The sequence below is a fragment of the Dipodomys spectabilis genome, unplaced genomic scaffold, assembly GCF_019054845.1.
Source record: "Dipodomys spectabilis isolate Male_0828 unplaced genomic scaffold, ASM1905484v1 ptg000215l, whole genome shotgun sequence".
Taxonomy (NCBI): Eukaryota; Metazoa; Chordata; class Mammalia; order Rodentia; family Heteromyidae; genus Dipodomys; species Dipodomys spectabilis.
In genome coordinates, this window is record NW_024870892.1 from 7,307,775 (window position 1) to 7,321,975 (window position 14,201).

Here is a 14,201-nt window from a genome sequence, read left to right on the forward strand (position 1 = left end):
CTCCTTCCCTGCCTAACTGAGCCGGAAACAGTGCTGGGTCTTCATTTGCATTTCTCTTTATGATTAGAGTTGGGAGTTTCATGTGTGAGACACATTTGTATTTCTTTTTCTATGAACTGTCTGCTGTATCCCTTGGCAATTTAGTCTATTAGATTGCTGGTCTTTTGCTTATTGATTTGCAGAAGTTCTTTATCAACTAGACAAATTAGCACTTTATAATATGAATTCAAATATTTTGATCTAGTTAGTCATTTGCCTTCCTTCTTTGTTCCCATTCCTTTTTGTAACTTGAAATTTTCAATTTTTTATGTAAGGTTAGGAAAGGATTTCTTGAGTATGACACCAAAAGTATAATCTACAAAAGGAAAATGATAAATTGAATGTCATCAAAATTAAGAACTCTGCCCTTCAAAGGACACTTTTTCAGATGATGAAAAGACAGCCACGGCCTGGGAAAAAATATTTGCAAATCATATATCTGATTAAAAAAAAGCCTTGCACCCTGAATATATAAAGAATTGTTATACTCAATAATAAAAAGACAAATGACCTGATTTTAAAATGGGTAAAAGTTCCAATAGATATTTCATCAAGGAGCCACTTCGAAGATGTTCAGTGCTATTAATCACTAGATAAGTGCAAACCAAAACCTCAATAAGATGCCGCACCCACTAAGATCCTGCTAATAATACAAATGTCAAAATCAGACAATAACAAGCATTGGTGGGGATATTAAAAAAAAAAAAAACAACGGGAATCCTCCCATGCTGCCAATCTGGCTGGAAGCCATGAGCAATCCCCAGACAAGTTGAAAATAACAGCCATGTAGTTTAACGATTCTAAAGGTTCCTGGATGTGGGGCTCAGAGGCAGAGGAATGAAAGTCAATGCTCAGCAACTTGGCCTCATTTACGTAAAGCACTAAACTACAGGGCATCTGATATCTATCAACATCAGAATGGACAGGGAAGGAATGGCCTGCCCAGCATGCAGCCTTATCCAGGAGGAAAGGAAACAAAACAGTGACACAGGCTACCTTCTCACACCAGTTCCACTGTGTGAAAGAAAGGAGGCAAAGCATGTATCGCATGGCTGTTTATAGAACATTCTAGAAAGAATGTGGGAAGTTGATCAGAGTTTACAGGAGGAAACTTTCAGTGATAGGCATGTCTGTCATCTTGATTGTGTTAGCTTTTTTGAGAGTATGCATATGTCAAAATCTTCAAATCATCTACAAGATCAGTATGTGAAAGTTGTTGTTCATCAGATACACCTCAGTGCAACTGTTCAAATTATACCTGTTTTGTTTCATGGATTCTGGGTCTTATAACTTCTTTTTTCATTCTGATTATGAAAAAGAACATCTACCTTATTTTCTTTTAGTGTTTGGGTTTTTTTGGTGGTGGTTTTCCTGAGGCTAAGAAAAGATTTTACAATTTCCACATCAACATCTATAATTTTCTCATATTCTACCTGGGATTTTAGTATAGTTTTAAATATACATCTACCCTTTTTCTAGTGGCGCCAATATTCCTTGAAAGAAATCAATTTCTCCTATGTATTTTTGAAATGTCATCTTTATCCAATAATAAAGTGCTATGTCCATTTGATTCTGTTTCTGGACTTGGTTGACCTTCTTGTCTGTTTATGTGCTGATATAACACTGTTTAAGTCACTAGCTTTTAAAATAAGTTTAAGTTTTCAGGAATTTTAATTTTAAATTTCCTTTGTAATTGTCTTTTCCACATGGACTTCAGAATGAATATAGATCAGACAATCCTGTGTTTTGTTCAGGGGGTGGGGCCTTGCAAACATTAAGTGGTGCCATCACATTCTGGACAACACATGATGTAGCAGCCTGACCCTTCCCACCCCAGCAGGAGGTGTACTTCTGTCTCTGTGTCCTGCGTCTTTCATTTCATACAAGTCTTACAATGTTCTTTATCTCTGAGTCTTTGGAACTGAAGTTATATCCTGGACATGTTAAGATCATCAGACTGTCCTGTGTTACCCAGCATGCCACATCCAACTCCAGGTGCCAGGCCCATCATGCTGAGCCCTCCCCTCTCTGGGTCTGCTTTGCACTCTTCTGAAGAGGCAACAAACATGCCTATTGCACAGATGAGGAAGCTGAGCCACAGAGTGGAGAGGTAGACAGGAATCCTGAGTCAAGATTTAACCCAAGTCTTTTAGCTCCAGGGTTCACCTATCTAAGGGTTTGTTCTAATATCACTCACTTATATAGCAGGGGAGTACAAGATTCTGAGTCTGAGAGGAGGAGGACACTCAAACACAAGACTGTTGTGCGCAGAGAAGGTGCTTCTGGGGTCTGGAGAGGAAGCCACTGAAGCAGCCATGGAGGACCCAGGCCTGCCCTGGCAGAGTGACTGATCCCTTTTATATCTGAAGACCTGTTTTCTAAGGGTCTCTGAACTGATGCTAGAGGTCAGTCAGAGTCATCTCTTTGCACCCAAACGAGGGTTTCATGGAGCAGCCCGCAGGAAATGGACAAGGAAACAGAGCAGCCAGGCAGAAGAGCGGGGCTGGCTTTTTGTTCCTCTGCAGAGCAGGGCCTGGGAGGTGAGGGGCCACCAAAGACATGACAGAAGAGCCCCTCTCAACCTTGTCAGAGCATTTCATGCTGCAAGAAGTGGTCCTCCTGAATATGGAGAGCTAAGAAGAAAGGAAAGGGTAGAAAAAGGATTGGATGGAAACAAAAGCCACTCTTAATTCTTAGAATCGTTGAAATGGCCCAGGAAGTCTTCCCACAGCGCAGTCCTAATTACTAAGGCACTGCACATCCTTGCTGTGTGGGGCCATGGTGCTGATCCAGCCCCTCACTGGGACAATTCACCACAGAAAGAGCTCAGTGAAGAAGGCCAGGAGGAGAGATGAAAAGCTCAGGGCTGTGTGCCCCGTAATCAGCACATAGAATGCAAATTGTCCTCCCAGAACACACACTTGGGGCCATAAGCTTAAAGATTTACTATTTCTATAGCCATACCCTCTGTCACATTTCCAGTCATATCTTCATTGAAAACTACGAACAACCTGATGCAGTAGGAATTTATCTGTGCCTCCCTACACATGCATGCACACACAGACTCACACACACACAACCTCTGAACCATACACATGTCATATGGTCACTACCCCTGGGTGGGAGTAGAACAGGTGGAGTTAGCAGTGAGGTTTTCTTCCCTTGTGAGCTATTAGTTTTGAAGTCTGAATTCTCTTTCCTGGGTTAGAACTATGGGATGATGGGCTTTTCCTTGGGAAATTATTCTCTGCTTGTTATTTTCTTTAATAGTAATGACTCCTATGGTTCTTTGCTTTGTGATCCTCTTGAATCTCAGTGGCCCAGTTTGGATCCATGCAAGAGGCCAGGGTCTCATTTCTTGACAGGATTTCCAAACACACTACCACCTGTGGGCCCACAGTCCTCTGGCCCCTCCCCACTGGGATGTCCAGGGAGGCAGGGGCTGTGCTATGGGCAGGTGTGTCCACTATCCTCCTGGAGACAAGCTTGCTTCTCCCTGCATCTGGCCCTAGGACTGTCCCGGATGGACCCCAGGCTGCCCTGAATGAGACTGATCTCTGCATTGGCACTGGAGCCTGCAGGGAGTGGCACTTTCTCTGGTGGCTGTGGGTTGGACATTGCTGCACACAGAGCACAGTCACCTCGACATCTCCATCCTGTACAACCTGATATCCAGCCATGCATGACCCCCTGAGTGGACAGCAGTGCAGGGAAGCCACAAGCCACGTTCCCACTGTGCTGTCCTGCCTGCTTCCTGTGACTCTGGCTACACTTGACCCAGCAGACCCGACGGCCTGGTGGCTTCTGCACCTGCAGTGTCCAGACGGACATCTGCAGGCCCTCAGCCCCAATCCAGGATCCCGGCCCATGCTCCCTCTGCTCTGCTTTCCTGGGTAGCACCTACCACTGCCCAGCCGGCCAGCCTTGCCCCTGCATGAGAAAGCTCTGAGAGGATCAAGAGTTCCACTGGTGGCCCAGAGAATAGAAGAGTTCTTAGCAAAGATCACTGAATGAAAGGAAGGGAGGCAGGGGAAGAGAGAAGAGAGTTGGAAAACAGAAAAAGGGAGGAAAGGCAAGTCCAGGGAGGAAGGCTGAGGCACACGCCTCGGACAAGGCGCTTGCCTAGGTTTGGGAGCAGCTGCCATTTTGCTGTGTGTGGATGCACTCCAGGTTTTAAGTTCATCGACTATATCATGGGATTCCAGTGTGCAATTACAGCCAGAAGTGCTTTTTCACTAAGGTACATAATGATTCATGCTGAGAACGTAATTAAAATATTGTGGTAGTTTAAAAATAATGCTCTATTAGGATAATACACCAAAATGGCTAATTCAGAGCCTGTGCTTCCTGCTCTGATTGCTTTGTGGTTAGATGGCATATTGGATGCTTTCATCTGAAGCACGAGGCTCTATATAAATACCTCGCCGGCCGGGATGTGTGTTTCCTCTGGGTGGCTGACATTTGAGAATTCTATGCCCCCCAGACGCATCTGAGAGCAGGCTCCCAACTTGACTCAGGTTTTTGAAGTCTGGGCTGCTGGATGCCACAAAGGTGATTGAAATACCATCTCTGGACAGTTCCTAGAAAGATCGGCTGGACACCTACCTGGCAGCCTTTGCCTCTGGCCTTCCACAAGCTGCCAAGCCCAGGTCAAGCTCTGAGTTCTGAGAGATGCCAGGGCTCACACCAAGGCAGGAGGGTCTTGGAGGCCTCCAGTACAGCAGGCACAGAGGGCCTGGGCACCAAGATACTTCTCCATCCAGCAGGACAGGAGAGGACCTTTCCTAGCGGTGACTTGGCTCCCATGTCCTAGCAGTGACCTGGCTTACCTTCTCTACTTCTTAGGGGCCTTGAAAAAATCCCATGAGAAGCACTAACTGTAATCACCACCACTGGCCCTGAACTGCCCTCCCAGGCTCCCAGGCTCCTGGCATCCCATCAGGGCCCACTGCTCTGGTCTCACTGGAGCCAGGCCCATTCCCTCTGGAGACCTTTAACCTGATATCAGATAAGCTCCCTGACATCATATGAGCCCCCACTCCGAGGTGCTGGAGGTTCGAATGGCATGCCTTTCCACCTCTTGCCACCCTACCCCTCATTTTCCCTACTACCCTAGCCCCGCCCTGGGATAGCACTGCCCAGAAAGAAGGTAGTGCCCAAGAGGTTCACTGGGCCAGGCCTCTCCTGCCTCTCCCCAGTCCTTTCCTTTTGGAGTTCTGACACCGGGCCAGGAGAGAGGTCAGGACTCCCATCTCCTGGCCTTTCTGCATGCAGCCTCAGCCCTACCAACTTCTGTGTTCACAGGAGAGACAAATACATATCCTTAAAGTAACTCAATGGTGCCCCTCCTCCCTCTCTGGGGAGCTGCATTCTGGGGCTCTAGCATAATGATAGCCTTGTCCGGGCAGGAGAAGTCCTACTGCCAGTGGAAGATGGACAGGGCCAGGACACCTGACAGATTCACACAGTTATGTCCAAATAGTCACGTTCTGGACTTCCGGGCACCGGGACTTGAGCATATCTTCTTGGACATAGTTCAGCCTGTAGCAGGGGCATGCTCTATGTCACCCCACCAGAGCTCTGGCTGAAGTGGAGTCCCAGATCCTCAGCACAGCCAATGTCAGAGAGGCCCTGGCAGGGCACAGGATCCAGTCTGCAGACGCTTGCAATGCTAAAGCAGACTGGCAGCACTGGGGAGGCTGCTTCCTCCTTGCCTGAGTCAGCCTGCTGGTTAAGATGACCCGTTCCACTGTCATGCCTAGATGTGGATCCTAGCTTCCTGCACCCTCCAGCTGGCAGCTGGCAGGAGAAGTTCGCAAGGCCAGGGCCAGTAGCCAAGCCACCCCGAGGCTCGAGTACATCACCATCCGTCCACATCCACATCCAGCTGGCTTCTGCCGTCCTGTGGGTAGTGGCCCAGCTGTGGCCTCCTCGACTGACTCCTGAAGAGGAAGGAAGTTCCATGTCATTCAGACTTCCACCATCCCATGCAAACCGTGTCAGGTTGAACTCAGAGGGAGGGAATGACTTTAAAATCATTTACCCACCTGTGGAAGGCATGGTGGCCTTGTCTACCCTGTGGCCATTGCATAAACTGCATCATAGCAAGTTTGTCAAAGCATTCATCATCATTAAGCTGCTTGTGGCCCTGCTGGCCTAGCATGATGTGGATGGAGGGTATTTCTGCACACCCAGCCAGGCAGAGAAGCCATGTGTAAGGCACAGAAGTGGGGGGGGGGTACGTGTTCAGAGATGCACGTCTGGGGCAGAGGGTTAAGCTATCTTCAGCTGGGCCTAGGAGCTATAATTCTGGGGTACTGCATTAGAGAGGCTGGCCCTGTCTCCAGGACAGTGGGGAAAATGGGACTGGTCCCAGGCAAACAGTGATGTTTGTTAGAGTTTTAGGCCCAGAACTTTCCATAGGATAAGAAGCAAGTTATAATAACTACCTTAAAGCCATGGTCACTCAGAGCCATCCATGCAATGGCTGGACCGCACCATCCTGGACCCTCACACCTGCTGTGATTCCACCCCTCAGAACGCTGCTTCTGGTGCCCAGCCTAGGTCTCAGATATCTCCTGGTGCATGGCAGAGGCCTCGTTATTGCTGAAAAGGTCCTTCATTCGCAGAGTGGGCAGAGGGCCCCACGGCCTGGGTGGCCTGACAGAGCTACCAAACAAAGACCGCCACTTCGAATCCTGGTTTCACTGCACTCTGCTGACAGGAAGGCCTTTGTTGTATGTCATTTGCTCTGTTTTGGAAGTAGAGTTGCTGAGTTTGGTTTTGGTTTGCACATTAATGTAGGAAGAAGGGAAAAAAACAGGTCAGAGGGTTAGGGGAGAGGGTACTTCCACCCCCAGGAGAAAGAACTACTGAACCCTTAAAAAGTGTTTCATCTGGTCTGTTCTCTGTAAAGAGCCTTTGGCCATAGATATGAAGCCTGTGTGCCAGGGACTCAGCCATCCTTGGGGGAAGCAGGGCCTCCCCTCTGCCTGGGCCTCCCCACCGCCCCCCACTGTTCCTCAGTCCCTTCACCTCTTATCTGGTCTTTGGTAGGGCCTCTGGCCTTCTGTGGATGGCAGCATGGGGAGGACATGCACATACAGTCTTTGTATCTTACATAGACTGTGCTTAATTCAAACTCCAGGTGAGTCAGAGGCTTATGTTTCTCTTCTGGAAAAACACACAAACACACAAAGCTCTTCTTAAATATAAGCCTTTGTTCTTTTTCTGTGGACCATGGAGCCCAGCTCCAATGAGGCTTAGTGGAGCATCCATAAACACACAGGCCTCTGGCCTGAGCTGTGAGTCAACAAGACAGTCCCCACACTCCTTGCCAGTCCCCAGAGGCCCGAGATAGGGCCATTGTGAGTTAGAAAGCATAGAGCAGGCAGGTGCGTGTCTGGTGAGTCGTGATGGACGAATAAGAACACTGTGCTGGCTCTGCATGTGAGCTGTCCAGCGCTGTGCTAACTTACCACATGCACCAGCAAGACACCTAGTGAATTTGGATCATTGTTCTCACTTTCCAGATGAGAAAGTGGATGAAGCTTCAGGTAGCTAGAGAAAAAGCTCTGAGAACCCAGGAGGAAAGTGGATAGGTCAGTGACTGAGCCCAGGTCTGGCTAGCTCCAGAGACAGGTGTTTTTCACCGCACTTACACACTGGCAGTTCTCTCCTGTATGTGCCATCTGTCTGGCCTCTGCGTCTTTCCACGGCCCAGGAGGGCAAGTGTGTCATGTGTTTCCTTTGTTACTGTGCTCTCCAAGCCCTTGCAGGGCTGACGTCTGGTGGGCACCCTGCAAACCTCGGGTGATAAGCAGACAGCAAACACAGATGCCACTCAGCGCCCTGTAGGCAGGCAACCTTGCCCAAGATACTTGCTGGCTCTTCCCACAGTGCAATGCAGGATAGCAGAGCTGGGTGAGGGTGCCGGGATTGGCCAGGCCTGCCTGTGGTATAACACTGGATTGGGCCGCCTGGCTCCAGAGGTCTTGCAGAGCAGAGACAATTGGGTGCCCCGGGAGCAGGGCACTTGCTGGTCTGGCACTATGGGCCCCAAACTGGGCAAGTCTGCTGGACCAATCTCAGCCTGAGGACATCAGATTGTTATTCAGACATTGCCTGGGGGTATTGAAGGTGGGACTGAGGAATTCAGAGGACATCATAGAGAGTGAGAAGAAACTGGACTGCAGCTTGGGCCCAGGCAGCCAGGCTGAGCAGAGCCCCACCTGAGCCCATGCCCTGCCAGCTGAGCAAGCCCATCCACAGCGACTGAGCGAACATCTTCTCACTGGACAGCCCTCACTCCACACCCTGTGCGAACATACCCTTCCCTTTGCAGGGGTTTCTCCCTCCGCAGCACTTACACGCTCTCTGCCTAACCCCACTGGACACCACCCAAGAGCCCTGGGGGATCCCGCTGTGGATCCCGCTCTCAGCCCTCCCAGGACCCACCTGCCTGGGAAGTGGGGGAAAGAGTGTCATCTTTAATTGTATTTTTCCTCCCAGAGGGAGAAAGTTTTAGAGATTAACAATTGTGATGACAAATACATTTTCAGATAAGGGGTGGCATGTCTTTCCTCATCAATTTCTGTTCTTTGGGTCATTAAACCTTGAAGTTTTAAACAGAGAGAGGCTCGCTGAAGTAGAACAGGACTTCAGTGCATAGGCACATGGAGCTTGCCCGGAACTGTGACATGAGCACCGCGCCGGCGAATCTACGTGCATCACCACCTCCACCCCAAAGTCCTTGATCAGTTCCCCCTCCTCTCCCATGCCCTGGACACCCTCGCTCATCCTAGAATGCCCACCCACTGGACAAGAAGCCACAGAGATCCTGGGACTGTCCAGTGCAGCAGGATGCAAAGGAAATCTAATGGCCACAAAGGGCGGTCAGCCTTACTATTCCACCGCCCCACCCCAAAGAGCACCTGCACCATGCCCTGCCTCTGCCCCCAAGAGAGGACAGCAGTGTACACATCTGCTGTGCCTCTCCGGGTTAGGTCCAGCTCAGGAAGTGTCTGTCTTCACTCCACTTAGCCATGTGTGGATCCATGCCACTCCAACACTTCCCAGTCCCCCAGACTCCACTGATGCCCCTGTATCCCAGCCCTCAGCAATAAGCTCCCCAACAAGTCCCGTCACTCCCATCTGTGCAGTCGGCCACGCCTGCAACCCAGCTCCTGATTTTGAGTTGACTTCCTCCCGTGGCTGCTGATGTTGAATGCGTGCTGCCGTCTCTGCGAGTGACCCTTGCCACCTTGCCATGTGAGGAGCCATTGTCCCGTCTTTTCCCTGACTCTGAGCTCCATGTTCTTCTCCTCCCAGCCCAGCACAAAGTTGCAGGCATGGGGCTGAGTGAAGGTGAACACATGAGAGCTAATCCAAGGAAGAAGCGAGACCCAAGTCCGGAATAGGAGACAGAAGCCCAGGAGGAAGGAAGTGCAGTCCGCACACAGGGCCAGCTAGGGGGCTGTCACCCTCTCAAGATGTCACCTGTCCCCTGTACACACTGACCTACTCAGAGTTACAAGCCCCTGCTGGCCTTGGGGAGAGAAAGACATGAGATGATGAGGACAGTTCTTGAAACAAAAATGGTGGGGGAAAACTGGGGGAGGGGGTCACATATCATTTAGAAATAAACAGGTAACTGTGAAGTCATCTCTGGATGGGCTGTGGGAGCTCCGGGAGCACAGGGTTGGATGTGTTGGTTGTGAGTCTGTTTGGGTTTACACTGTGCATATGGTTGGCTGATTAAAATAGTTTCTGAAGTTCAAAGGAAGAATAACAGGACACTGGGGTTCCCACGCTGGGTTTGATGAGCGTGGTGTGGAAGTGTGATGATAGTGTGTGCTTCTGGAGCTTTGCCGTATTCCCTGATGATGTGAATAATTCAGGAACTGAAATAGCTATTTTTCTTTGGCAATTAACTGAAAAATAGTTTAGCTGATTTGCATCACATCCTTTCTTTAGTCCTCGTTTCCTAATTCTGTATGTGGACTTTCCGGTAATTGAGGTAGAGGACGGTGAGGTGGTGTGTGGTGGGTTTCTGGGGAAATCCTGCGTTCCTCTCAGCACATCCTGCACCAAGTCGAAAGTGCCCACTTACTCCCCCCTCCCCGCCCCGGCTCTGAACCCCACTGGTGTCTTTGTAGGGGAGCAGCCTGCTGGTTAAATGTGTTCAAAACCATGACACTTGATGTGACCACCACAGGGCGGAGGGGTAGCAGGACAGGGCACGTGGAGCACCCCCCATCCCTAGTGAGAGCTGTGCACAGCTCATGCTGGGGACAGGGCTGCACCTGGGTCTGAAGGGCCCTGTGCAAATCATGCTGAAGTGGTGACTGTGTAGCCCTCAGCAAGTCTCCTGCCCACGCCTCACCCCTGCCCCCACCCATACCTCACCCCCCCCCACACCTCATCACCCCTCCCCGGCCCATGCCTCACTCCCCTTTCCCACCCATGCCTCATCCCTGGCCTCTCATGTTCAAAGCTTTGCAGACCCTGTTTGCTGGGAGGACTTCCTGGGGGTGTCCCGAAATACAAATGATCCTGCAAATACAGTCGGCATTTGCTGCTGATATAGCAGCGCCCATCCCCACCTGGCTCCATGTTGGGAGGTGAGCCTTTGTCTTTGCTCCTGCTCAGCCATCTGCCTTCTCCTCCACAGTGCGGCTGCAGGGCCGCTCATCTGGGTCATGGAGACCTTTGTAAAGAATGTGTTTTCAATTAGTTGTGCTGCCCTGTGCTGCAAGATCACCTGGGCAGCTGTACAAGAGGCAGCTCTCGAGCCGTGGTGCCGCACACTTGTGCAGATGAGCAGATGCTCAGGCTGGCCCACCCAGAGTCCTGGATGCACCCACATGCCTCCCCCACAGGCCCAGCAACTCCCATCCTGTGCAGAGAGAAAAGTACACGTGGTTATGTTGTAGATGGTGTCTCTATGTGGGCATTCCCTTTCTGCGCTAATTGCTGATTTCAGGAGGCTGTGGATGTGTTGGAGTTCTGGGGAGGGTGAGGTTATTGGTCCCCCGGGGCCAGTACGGAGCTGTTCCCCAGGATGCTCTGGTTCCCCAGGATGCTCTGGTCCCTCAGGATGCTCTGGTCCCCTGGGGCCAGTACGGAGCTGTCCCTCAGAACATCCTGCATGAATGATTGTGAGAAGAGAGAGGAGTGAGCAGGAAAATTGTCTTTCCTCCAGAGTTAGATGTGTGGCCACATAATATCATGTCTATGCCTGCCAATCTGCAGGATAGACATTGAGAGTCACACAAGGATTACAGAGGATGGAGACACTAGCAGCTGCCTCACTGGCAGAGCAGGGCCTGGGCTCACTTTACCCCCGGCATGATCCCCTCCAGCCCTGAGATTCCATGGGGAGAAAAGCAGTGAGGCTGGGTGGGAGACGGATATTTGTATTTTGTCGCATGTAGATTGTGATATCCATCACCGCCCCCAGACCCATCAGAACCAACTGTGGGGTGTGAGCATGGGAGCCAGACCAGGAGGCTCAGCTAGACTCAGACACACAGCAGACAGCTGTATGTGGTACAGAACACTTGCTTTGCTTTAAACCTTAATCTAGATGCTGAGATTTTTTTTTTCTTCAGGTTCCATTGCCTGGATGCCGTATATCCTCCTGTATTTACATGTGTACATAGTTAATTAACATTTCAGCGTTATAGTACCACCTGAGTCTGACTGTGACTACTCTGTTTTGGCTGAGGCTGGTGCTCCACTGTTTTAAACCCATTCCTGGGCACTCAGGTCCCAGGGGGTGAGAGAAATTTCCAGATCATTCAGGGCAGAATTGGAGGTTGCCCATTGTCCTTCCCTAATGGGGGGCCCACCACTCACGTGTCTGTGCTCCTGCACATACCCTTTAGGGCTGGAGCTCACCCAGGCCTGGAATATTCCCCCACCCTCCCTCTCCCTCTTCCCTCTGAAATGCCAGTGTCATCTCTCTGCAGAGCTCCCACGCTGGCCGGCACCTGAGCTTCCAGCTCCCCTGTTTCCTCACTGGTTGCTCACACGTTGCTGCAAAGGCAGAAGCTATGTTGCATTTGAATTCAACCTTACCAGCTTTCTACTTCCATAGTTTTTCCTCCCTCTGAGCCTCTGCTCTGTCTTCCTCTCTGCCAGCCTCTGGACCTTCCAGAGCTAGGGGCTCCCTCCTCAGAAGTCTGGACCAACCCCCTCTCTTCATGGAAGATTCCTGACCCCAAATCCTGCAGTAACATCACATTCCATTCAGATTAAGAGCCAAAGCCCACAGCAGGGCCTACACCCCCCCTCCCTTCCCCCTCCTGCCCCTCCCTCCCCTCCCCCCAGCATGCTCAGCACAACCCGCTCCCTCTTCCTCATTCCCTGCCTTTCCATGAGCCCCACAGACCCACACCAAGCCAGCAAGGGTGGAGCCTTTGTGCCACTAGTCAGTGCTTGCGGGCCCCAGGAGGAGAGGCCTCCCTGGCCTCTTCTTGAGCACTGCGTGCAGGCCCACCCCGCCACCGGCTGTGCCATTCTCTGGGGATCTAGACACACAACTAGGAATGAATTGGTTTGCTGATTGTCAGCTTACATAATACAAGCTTCGAGCTCTAGACTGAGTCACACAGGGCCTCACTCTAGAGGTAATGTTTTCAGTGTTGTTAACTTTTCTTGTTGATTTGCAACCTGTAAAGGCAAAGCTTTGTCCAGCCGCCCAGAATTTCTCCCCAAGCATTTTCTATCTGCCAGCCCATCTCTCTGGATCTGACTGGAAGCTGTTCAAACTCAAACAATGTATTTCCGAATTGACAAAGGTGCCCGGGCACGGGTCTCTCCTTACACGCTAGCCCAGAGAAGGCAGCTTCTGTCCAACATGCACTTACAGACATAACTCCCCAGCCAGCCATTACTGTAACTGCACACGTGATTTCTACCTCTCTAGAGATAGAGATGGGGATATAGTAATTGGGCATTACATACAGCCCCGGGACATCTACCAGCTGCCCGTGACCAGTCAGCGCTTGCATGAGGCTCAGGATGGAGCAGGTCATGATGGCATGAGTGTTGGGGTGAAGCAGGAAGGAGCCATAGTCATTCTGGCACTGGGCAGACCAGAGGTAGTACTTCCTGGCGGATGAGGCTGGAGGATGCAGACAGGGGCAGCATCTCCCCCAGCAGCTTCGACCCCCCCCCTCCCCCAGCCACCAGGGACACTGGCTGTTAGTGCATTTGTGGGTAGCACAAGGCAAGAGGGTCCTTGCATTCTGACATTCCATCAGCATAAGCATGTCTGAAGGGACATGAACCCACAATGCTAGGGACAGAGGATCTAATGAGATTGGCTTAAATGACATGAGGCTGGCACTTCTGCCATAGTAGGAGAACAGAGCTGTAAATCAGAAACCAATGCGTTCTTATGTATCGAGGGTCCCCTGTGATGGGGACATGAATGGCATCGCTGTGTGGGGCTCTGCACTGGTGGCCTGAGCCTTCCTGTGCCTGGCCATGTCCTTGGGGTCACCGAGCCTCCCCCAGCTTCATGGTCAAGCATCTCACCCTTGTCACTTACCAGAAGCCATTGTGAGAGTGTTCATACTAGAGAAATCCTTTCCTGGGCTGGGAAGGTGGCTCAGTGGTAGAGCGCTTGCCTTGCATGCATGAGGCCCTGGGTTCGATTCCTCAGCACCACATAAGCAAAAAGAAAAAAGCCGGAAGTGGCTCTGTTGCTCAAGTGGTAGAGCGCTAGCCTTGAGCTGAATTGCTGAGGGACAGCGCCCAGGCACAGAGTTCAGGCCCCACGACCGGACCCCCCCTTCCCCTCCCCCCCGCAAAAAAAAAAGAGAAATCCTTTTCTGATTCCTCCCTTCCTTCCTTCTATTTTCATTTCATGGTTAAGGGCCCATCTCAGACATCTACCAGCATGCCTGCATCCCACCTAAACTGCATTCCCTTCTGACTGCTGGTTTCTGAGAAGTGCCTGCTCAGTTCCAGGACTTTCCACCCGTGACACACCAGGCACAGGACAGGGCCTCAGGACAAGGGCTCGCCCAGGATGCAGACCCTGCAGCAGCAAGGCTGAGGAGACACAGCCAATCTGTTCCTCAGGGCTGCAAAGGCACAGCTTTCTCTGCCATTATGTTGAAGCTGTGCCTTCAGTACAAGGCGGTTCTGTG